Source organism: Eurypyga helias, unplaced genomic scaffold, assembly GCF_000690775.1.
Source record: "Eurypyga helias isolate BGI_N326 unplaced genomic scaffold, ASM69077v1 scaffold5141, whole genome shotgun sequence".
Lineage (NCBI taxonomy): Eukaryota > Metazoa > Chordata > Aves > Eurypygiformes > Eurypygidae > Eurypyga > Eurypyga helias.
Genome location: NW_010228816.1, coordinates 75563 through 86395, shown reverse-complemented (window position 1 = coordinate 86395; position 10833 = coordinate 75563). Strand labels below are relative to the sequence as shown.

The following is a 10833-nucleotide window of genomic DNA, read 5'->3' as shown; positions in this document are numbered from 1 at the left end:
ATCTAATCTAAACCTCCCCGTTTTCAATTTGTACCCGTTACCCCTTGTCCTGTCACTACAGGTCATTGTAAAAAGTCCTCTCCCAGCACCCTTGTAGGCCCCCTTCAAGTACTGGAAGGCTGCAATGAGGTCTCCTCGGAGCCTCCTCTTCTCCAGGCTGAACAAGCCCAATTCTTGCAGCCTTTCATCATAGCGGAGGTGCTCCAGCCCTCTGATCATCTTCGTGGCCTCCTCTGGACTCACACCAACCAGTCTCTATCCTTCTGATGTTGAGGGCTCCACAGCTGGACACAGCACTCCAGGTGGGGTCTCACCAGAGCAGAGTACAGGGGCAGAATCCCCTCCCTCGACCTGCTGGCCACACTTCTCTGGATACAGCCCAGGATATGGTTTTTTGCTTTCTAAACAAGCAAAAAACCCAAGTGCTAGATGAGCCTCTCTAATGAGGCTGCAGATCTTTACGTGTGGACACAAGCTGTCCTGAAGCACCTTCTCGTGTTCAAGGACTGATTAAATTATCCATGTCACCACAGAGGAGGTTTGTGAATGTTGAAGACAAAGGTGTGATTGCAGTGTGGATGTGCCCAAGGTAATGCTGCAGCAGGAAGGTCGTCTGCCCGGGCACTCAGCAGAGTATTGTCCAAAACCCACGGCAGGTTCTGCAAGCCGTGCTGAGCTCCATTCTGACAGATGTGCTGAGCTCCATTCTGCCCTGGCTCACTGGTTACCTGGATCAGAAAGATCTCATACAGATCCACACGATTTACAGTCTCACATCTGGCTACAAAGAAGATAAACCCAATGAGTTCTGGGGATACAAATTCAGACCTGTCATCGTGTCCCCCCCCCCCTGCCCTCAGTATTGTGCTCCTCTGCTTTCAGCTCTTGGTCTGTCCACGATACAAGCACATTTTTACTAAGTACTTCATAAAGATAAAAATGCCCAAATTCATAGCCTTTGGTGAGCTGCTCATGCAATCCTGATAGGAACACAGCTTTCAACTTAATGACTGCTGACAAGAACATAACTCAGGATGGCTCTTCAAGCCGGGCTGCTCACTCTGTATTTCCCTGGAGTGCCCAGGTAGGCTGGGTGAAAGAACAGGCTCCAGGAGGCAGATTTGGGTACCAACGACGGCGCAGCTCTGTGTACAGCGCTATCCAGGCAAGCCGCCACATTGAGCAACCACTGATGGGGCACACAGAGCAGGTGGCACATCTTGTCTTTTGCTTCACTTTTTCGTAATGGCTGACCCCAAATTCAAGTTCAGAGTTGCTTGGAATAAATTTTCATCCCTTCTTTTTAAAATACAAGGTATGCTTGAATTCTAATGGATTGGTTTGTTGTTTTAATGTTGGATCCTATTTCAAGCTGTAACTGTAAAACCTTTTAAAAATTGGAGCTGTTACGAACCGGAGTAGTGACTGCAGCACAGCTCATTCATGTGGCACTTGGCCCATCCAGCTCAGCATTACTCTTCTAGGAAAACCACTGCTTCCTATGAAGGGGGGTTTTCTGACAGCATTTTCTCTGGTACTGCATTCCTGGCAGCCTGGTGAAACCCCAGGATAATTTCTAACCTGGAAATCCCAACTCACTCATTGTCTTCTCTACATTCTGTTTTTCTGACAGTGTCTGAAATTGGTAACAATGTCAGCAACTCTGCTTACTCTGAAACAGTATCCAGAAATACATCTTTGCATTCAGAGATAATGATCATGAGACAAGATGGGACATGATGAAGATATGCTAGTTGCATAGAAGAAAAACAGATTTCCTAAATTAGCATTGGTACTGCCTCATCTGCTAAAGCCTGAAATAACTATGAAGAAAAATAATAATGCAAGAACCCTAGAAACACAACCAGATGGGATGCTTTGAACCCGTGATCTCTCTATGGGGCCAGAGAGAGTTTCTTGGCATCAATTCCAGCCTGAACACAGGGCACAATAAATTGATTTGTGGCCTCTGGGTGCTTTTGTGATATTGCTATTTTTATTATGTTTGGCAATAATAACAACAATGTATAAACTAAAATAATGATTATGCATTGTCAAAAATAACACTAATTTTTTCTGATAGTCAAAAGAAACCTCCCAGTGGAATATTTGCAGTCAATATTAGATTTATCATGCCATTACTTATATTAAAATTATCCTCAAACGGTCAAACCAGAGTATGAATGCTTTGAGCATTTAATAGGAGTAGAAGGAAGACCTCTAATTTTCTACATTTTTGTGCTGAGATCCTGAGCACTGGAAGACCAACTGGCTTGCTGGGTGTTCTGTAAAACAAGAGGGGTCAGAGCTAGCAGAGAAACTGATTTCCCCCAGGCTTCAGCTCAGTTTCTTACGCAAAAGCCCTCTCCTTCCAACATAAATGAAATAACGCAGTTATAACAATGTCAGGGAGAAGGGGACTGCGAGAGAGTCCCAGTCCTTGTAAGGCAGAGTCTCGGGTGGATGGTGCTTTAGCACACAGCCAAAACCATGCTTGCTCTCACCCAGCGGTACGGAGCTGGGCACAGAGTGCCTGTCCGAAGGAAGAAAATGGCCTTAGACCAATTTTCTGTGTAGTTCATTTTTTGAAGTAACACATCACATGGGCAGAAGATAAGAGGAGTTGCCAAGGAGCTCACCAGGCCTATTACAGCCATAAGCTGCTGATGTACTGAGATAGCCTCTTTGCTTTGACTCGTAATTTCAAACTGCAGGACTCGGTGGAAACACACCATCTCCGACACTCTCCCTATCTTTTCTAATGCTGGGAAGATCTCTCCTGCATTAAACCAATTTCAGAGCTGTCATAACCAGGGCTGGAAATTCAATTTCTTTACTGCCAAAACTTCTATCCTGAAAATAAGTGGTGCTAGATTATTAGTATTTTGACAGCTTACTGATAGGTTGGCTACAACTGGCCAATTAACAGCAAGCCCTGTGGTCTAAAGCATCCACTGAGGTTGGGGTGAGATGGTGTTGGACAGGCAGGATCTTGCAACCAAGACAAAATGTTATGAAGTGTGACAATTTATATGGCTTTTCCTTCTCTCTTGTACCAGATGCTGCAGCGCCTACACAGAGAAAAGGAAAGGTTCATGGAGTATTTTTGGGTGGAGGCCAGCTCTGCTGCCCACCAGGAGAGCCAAAGGGAACCCACCGAGATCTGTGCTCAAAGCCTCTATCCCAGCACTGTTTCTGTTAATGAAGACAGCAAAAAAGCTCAATGGTGTTTCCCTAAAATATGCCAGGGTGACCCTGAGGTGTCTGTCCCATCTCTGCTGGGGGCTGCTTTGCCGCAGCCAAGCAAACTACTCACCCAGCACTTCAAATCCCTCTGTTCATCATCCCAACCACCAGTGAAGGGTATTTGCTATAAAGGAAGATCGTGAAGAGGGGTCGAAAGGCACATTTCCTTTGATCCTGAGCATCATTTACTGCCAGTGGAGAGAACTTGGTGGTGAATACCTGTCACATAACTGAAGCATTGGATTTTAATTCCTGAGAGCAAGCTCCTCTGCTGGTCCTGACTCCTCCAGGCTCTGTGTCCTTGAGACAAACCCTTTGGGCTAGTGCCCATCTAATATTCTTTAAATTGCTCATTATGTATGAAGAGGCTGTCTTTGGTTGTATACAATAGAGGGACATTCAGCCTGAGGAATCAATGAGCTTCCAGCCTCCCAGAACATTTTTGGGAGAGAAAAAGAGGAGAAAAAGTGTTTGGCATGAAGTGCAGACAGCCCTTTGTTCTTTTTTTTTCTGGGAATTCAGAAAATCAGCCAACTTTGCTGTGACAGAAGTCCCATCCACATACTGATCAAAGTATTTCTGCATAGCCTGAAAGAGCTGACAAACGTCACGGCCCAAATCAACTTTACAGAGAAGATCGGGCTTGCTTATGCCTTGAATGGACTTCCACCACACGCATGTGCTGACAGCCTGACTTGCTCTTTTTCTGTTAGTTTCCTTGTGATGTGAAATAACCCATGGTCAGTGCACAAACATTTTGCATGGACCTGAACTATGCCACATCTTAGATCTGACTGTTCCAGTGTGTGCAGCCAAGTGACCTGTTGTAGCTGACGCTTTGCTTCCCAGGAATCAGACAGATGGAAGTATATCGTCAGGGATTTTGCAGTAGTGGCTATAGTGAAATTTTTCACTCTGTTGCACACTTTGCTAGAGAACTCAGATTAGCTTTTGCATCTGATCCTGTTCAGAAGCCAACTAACGACTGCAACTTCCAACCTAAGATAATATAGTCACTCTACAGAGAGTAATATAATACACTAACTCTATTTGGCACAATGCACAGTAAAGCAGGAGACCATTTTATTGTGTTACTAGTACACAGAAGACTGTGCAACTGTTTGTAAATTATATGACCCAAAATACATCAACTAAGCAATCCAGAGTCAAAAACTGCTATTTCCCATTTGTAGTATGCAATCTCAGGGAGATCCAGGGTTTATAATCAGATCTGTATACGTTTGCTTTTGTTTTACAAGAGGCTGTGTCTATAATGCAGGATGGGACATACAGAGTGAAACTGTTGGTGGCGAGAGCCAGACCCTCGCACTGTACATATTTCGGGATGGGTTCAGTCTGGTCTAGCTGTCACCTGGTGCCATCACCTGAGCACTTTAGAGGCACTCCTGGAGGGCACCTTTCAGTTTAGCTTCATCCAAAAGGAACCCAGTTTGCACAGCCTAAGACCACACTGTGGTGCAAAACAAAGAGCTGTATGTGAGGGTGACTGGGGGACTTGCTCCAAAAGTGCACTCCTGGTCTGAACTAAAACACTGATCCCAGAGGAGGCTGGGATAGTTAGCTTACTGCAATGGGGTATAAAAAAGGAGACGTGATGGGTGTGATATGTTAGTGATCTATTGCATATTGGTGATCCTTAAAAGGAGCTGGGTCTCTGTGTGCAGTCTGGTCTAGGCACACACTGGAAAAACAGGGATGTGAGCAGCATACTGTAACCTGGGTGGTGGCTGTACACAAGGTCCTCCTCTCCTGCCACGCGGAGAAGTGTCATGTTTGCACTTCAGATTGTTCCTTTATGATCTGAAATGCCTCAGCCACAACTGGTATAAGAAAAAGAAGCCTTCCAAAAAGCTCTTACCACCAACATCCACCAACAGAAACAGCCACATTAGCAGTAACAATAATAAAGGTCAGTCGTTAAGCCTGCCTATTTGAAACTCGGCATCTTGCTTGCAGAAAGCCTGGAGTTTACCACGTCACACACAGCTGGATCCTTCAGAGGTCCGAAAATATTTTTCTTAGCATGATAAGTTTTAAAGAAATCTTGTGCATCTGTTCCAGCAAACATATTGAGAGCAGGAGGGAAACCTCAGGGATGTCCTGACTAAATCATTGAAGAAGGAACCTGTCATCCCTGCTTTCGTCTGTGCTACTCCAGAACATGGGGAGGAGAGGCAAAAAAAAAGGAAAAAAAAAAAACCCAACCAAACCAAAATGCAAAAGAAAAACCATTTGCTCATGGGTGTAACAGTCCTTTCTTATTATCCACAATATTTCATAGTTTGCGTATGCTTTCATCAATGCTAAGTCCTGAATCATTAGTGCAGCAACAAGAGCAGAACTGGATCCTCTATGTATCACTAAATCTGGACTACACATTCTGTTCAAGAAATAAACACTGATTCATGAATGTTTCAATTAAAATGGATAGGATCGCTTTCATAACAAGGGAAATGAAGATTACAAGTCCTGTGGGAACATAACTTCTGGTGCTAGGAGAAAAAGACACAAAGATAACCTGTCCCAAAGTGGCTGATTTAACTCAACCAAAGATAGGGACTTCATGCAAGCAGAGTGATTTAGCAAAACTCTGTTATCTCATTCTTGTATTGGGTCTGGCTGAGATGGAGTTAATTTTCCCCATAGCAGCCCTCATAGTGCTGTGATTTGTATTAGGTAGCTAGAAAGGTGTTGACAACATCCCTCTTCATCAGTAGGCTGGGGGTAGGCAAGATCTTGGGAGGGAACACAGCTAGGACATCTGACACGAACTGATCAAAGGGATATTCCACATCATATATCTGCTTAGCAATAAACGCTAAAAGAAATGAGTGTGTGTGTGGGCAATCATTCTTACAATGTTTGTTTTCAGGAGCAACAGCTATATGCACTGAAGCCCTACTTTCTGGGAAGTGGCTGGACATAGCAGCTGATGGGAAGTGGAGAATAAATCTTTTGTTTTCCCTTGATTCTTTCACATGGTCTTTGCTTTTTTAAAATGCCTTTATCTTGACTCACAAGGTTTTTTCCGTCTTATTTTCTTCCCTATCCTGCTGAGGAGGGGAGTGATACAGCAGCTTTAGTGGGTACCTGGTGTCCTGCAAGGACAGCCCACCAGTACACTAACAGACCTGAACAACCGCTTCTACCCCTGTAGTTTATGGTGTTGGGGTCAGTAACAGGCCCGCAGTGACCCACCTTGTCCAAATCTCTCACACAATGCCACAAACAGCGTAGCAAATGAACGACTGTCCGTGTATTTCACAACACAAAAAGCATTTGGAAGGTGAAAACCTGTGAAGCAGAAATTCAATCAGGCAAGTGGGAGAATGATTATAAAATCATTGGACTTTATCTACTAGTTTTACACTACTGCATCTCTACTGACCTAACCAAAGCATATTAGCAAACTGCTAATACCCACAGAAACACATGCAACAAGCCCGTGCACTTAGAGGAATACACAGAAAGTAAGAGCACCATGGGGATCATTTTACTTAGAAGGCAGCAGTAAAATAATATGAAGCATGTGAGGCACAAAAGAAAAATAAGGAGAGCTGTAAGATTTTACTTTTTAAGCCAGTCATAAAAAATAAGCTTTCAACTTACAAGGATGCTTTAAGAAGTCTGCTTTCTAAATTTAACTTTGATATTGAAAAGTCTTGAGTTTTGTTCCTTTGTTTTTTTTCGTTAGCGTAAACTTGATAAAAAATGAGGCGTGATAATCCTGGCGCTACACGTTTTCAAAGCCCGTTTTTTACCTTTAGCCTCTTCAGAGGGTGCAGATAACATTTGCATGGATACAAAGCGCTTGCATAAAGAACGTTCCTTAAGGGCAGAGCTGGCTGTAGGGTTTAATATGATAGGAACTGAGATTCAAAATCAGCAGCATTCACATTAATAGCCACTAAATTATTTATTCATATCAGGCTCTGGAAGCCTGTAGAAAGTCTAGGTTGTTCTGAAGGGCTCAACCCTCATAAACTTTGTTGCATTACTTACTTCCAAGTCGCCATTCTGAGGGACGTACATTCATTTTTACAAGTTTTGATATATGCTGAAGACCTTTTTTCCTTCTTTCCCCAATTTTGTGAAACCGGGAAAAAATTTCTGTGCACTCCATATTGTCCATATGCAGGAAGCAGACACTGCGATGCAGCACAGCCCATGCTCCAACACAGCAGGACAGAGAGCATGCAAGGTGGAAGGGGCTGCCTGAATTATCTGATCCAGCCCTTGCAATGGCACACCCCCAATTCTCAGCAGAGCTCCATTTAGAACCCCCTGATTTCTTTCCCCCACAACCCACACTACAAAGTGCTTTCAGAAGCCAACTGCTGCAAGAGCTACAAATCTTCTGCTTTCCAGACAAAACCTAGCCCCAAGCCCCCAGTGACACAAGTGTCAGGTTCAGGGGTCTCAGGGACTCCTGTCAAAAGCCAAGCGGGCTTTTCAAACAAACTGGCCATCAGCCAGCCTAGTGTGGTGCTGCTGCTGGCCACCTCACGACCATGGGAAAAGGCATGCATCACACCTTGCCTTTGAGGCCAGAGGAAGGAGCAGCAGGGCCACAAAAAAATAACCTGAGCCGTAAAAGACACCAAGAAGGTGGTAATTTGCCCTAAAAAGTTCTCAGCCCTTTTTTCCTCCTCGTGTCCTGAGCCCTACTGCTGACCTTGATCCATTTAATTACCTCCATAACCAAATTACACTGTAGCAGAATGTAATTATGCAATCAAGTAATGAGCAATGGTTTTGCTCTTGGTCTTGCATGCAAAGCCACCTTTGAGGAGGGCGATAAAAGCAGCGATTATTACAAAAGGATAGCGCAGCCCCATGTACCAATTACTGGCCATGATGCAGGGGACAATGTCCGCTGGCAACACTGATCCATCAGCTGCTTTTCGCGGGCAGCTGGCAACCTTCTGCGTGCCGCAGCCTCACTCATCCCGACGCCAGACATACGCTCACGACAGGCATGCTGTGCGACAGGGCAGCATTCCTGAAGACACTGACTTGGCCAGCTCTGCTTCAAACACATTTATTAAAACCGACTGAAGAAGACCGGCAGTGGCCAGCAGCAGCACTGAGGGAAAAGTATAAAACCAGGGCAGAGGTGCAGTGAAAGCTCCTCCTGGCTCCCAGCAGAGGGGAGCTTGTGCCCACCACCTCTGGCAACGGTGCCCGGGTGGCAGTGCACGAGTGCGGTGGGCATTGTGCATTCAGAGCAGGGTGTAGGAGCTGACATATCTCCCCCAGAAGAGGCAAGAAGGGTCTGAGCCAGGAAAGGCTTCAGGGAAACGTGATGGGAGGGAGATGTCCTGATGGGGCTCAGCTTGGAAGAGCAGCTCCAGGATTGCACTTCACTGCCCAGCTCGGGGGAGGCTGTGCCTCTGGTCAGGTGTCAGCCCACGGAGAATTTCCCTGTGTTGCATTAGATTTTGGGGTGGATGGGAGGAAACAGCAAAAGAGAATGTGGTATTTTAAGGAGAAATTACCAAATGCAGTTTTGACCACTGCAATACTAAGCTGTGTTGTGCTAAAGAGAGGGACAGTTCATCAGGATCGACCCCATAATGCCACAAGTAATGATGGAAGTTTGTCCATTTAGGCCACCAAATGGTGCCTATCAGCAGGGCAACTGAGTATTTTCAGCTACCTCACTCACACAGGGATCCTATGAGGGATGGAGAAAGTCCCACCACGGTGAGGAGGTAAAGGACACAGAGAAATGAGGTCAGTTGCATAAGATCCTTGGAAAGGCTGTGTCAGAGTCAGAACCTGGATTTTATGAATCCCAGCCCACTGCTTTCAGTGTCAAAGCATTTCGCTGCCCCATTCAGGCCAGTATGGAAAGGCACTGGCATGGCAGACAGAGCAGGACTCACTGCAGCCACAAAACACTGCCCTTTACGCCCAGTCTGCAGGAAAGCTCCACTCTACACCTTCTGAGCCCAAGAGCCCTGGCACAGAGGCACAACTCATCTCTTTTTTTCTGACTCTAGCAGCATCAGTGTTTGGGAAACACCACACTGTTCAGCAGCGATGAGGAGCACACACATCCAAAAGCCCCAAAAGGTCCATGGAAACGAATTCCCTATTGTCAGCAGCAGCTTCTCCCTTTGCTAAGATAAATAGCTTTTTATGTATGCGGTGTATGTGCTAGCATGTACTCTACAGCTGACAATGTTCAGCCTCCAGTGTAACTTGTCAAAGCCTGATATGCCTTCCCTTAATCAATGTGGCAAGCTCCTGAACACCATGTGCTTCAAGCAGTGGGCTGTTGTCCCTGTAGGCAAAAGAATGAAGCACACTGTCATTCTTACTGCTGCACTTCGACACAGGCAGCTCCCGGTGATCAAAAGCCAAAACAGAGCTGGATGCAGCTCATAGCATCACCAGCACAATCCCTCTAAGCTGTGCTCCTAAAAAGGCCCCAAGATGAGGTACTACAACATCCCTTGGCTCCATGGGAAGACACCAGCAGAAAAAGCAATGACAGGCACTGAGAGATGGCCACAGTGCTTCAAGGGCCCCTTCTTGTCCCGGTTCTAATTGTGCCATTTCTTGCTGTTCATTCTGAACTGAACGGGATGAGGATCATCCCAGCATGAATCATTCGTAAAGCAAATTCCCCCTGTATTAATTGCTCCACACCCCTACACAATGCTGGAACAAAGGACGAATCTGTGCAGACAGCAACTAGAAGAACATTGTGGGGATCGGAAAATTTGTGGGCAGATACTCGGGAGTGTTTATAAAGGGAATTGCTGATACCAGACAATTTACAAAAGTCTGATGACGATATTGCAGCCGAGGATACCTGAGGTGTGGTGGGCAATCCCGCAGCTCCAGAAGCCGTTTGAAAGCTAAAGGTGTGCGCTCAGGGACAGGGCACCGGGGAGATGTGTCGGCATTCACAGGTCATGCAGAACAACTGCACTGACTGCACTTTCTGGAGAAATGTGCTGGGGACAGCAGGGAAGCACAGTGATTTCATCTTCATAATATCCGACAGCAGCGCTTTCAGGGATGACCCTGTAGGGTGTTTCTTCTTAGGGCTGTTTGGCCTGGGAAAGTGATGTGCTCTCTCCCATGCTTTTCAGGATACCAGTTTGCTCCAAAATCCCCAAACAACTTGTCTCTTCAGTCTCACAGTATGGGCAACGCCACATCTTACCAACTTCTTCCACTTCCTTCATAACTTTTTCCCAGTTCCAATTCCTCCTGTATTCCCTGGCACTTTCACTACAGCGAGCTTCTCTTCTGAGCCACAGTTTTAGACAAAGGAGATCATCCAGAAATTCGGCTGCTCGGGCAGGTCCTCAGGCACAGGTCACACAGACTATGCCATACTCTATTAAGCATTTAGACACAACCCCTCTTTGTTTCCACTTCAGTTGACTGTAAGAAGCAATTCCTCTTTGGCAACTTCCATCAAACAAAAATGTGAGACAGGAAAAGGGCTTTTTAAGCCTAATGATACAGGGACATATTGTTCTCCTATGGGAAACCTCGCTGGCGTGATGGAGCAAGAAAGTAACAGGACCAAGGTCACTGTCAATG

General features: G+C 45.6%; 1 protein-coding gene across 1 annotated transcript in view; it reads right to left on the bottom strand.

Annotated features, from left to right (window-relative positions):
* FGF12 (fibroblast growth factor 12) overlaps positions 1 to 10833 on the bottom strand; it is a 79109-nt gene that overhangs the window by 15089 nt on the left and 53187 nt on the right. The window lies entirely within an intron of this gene.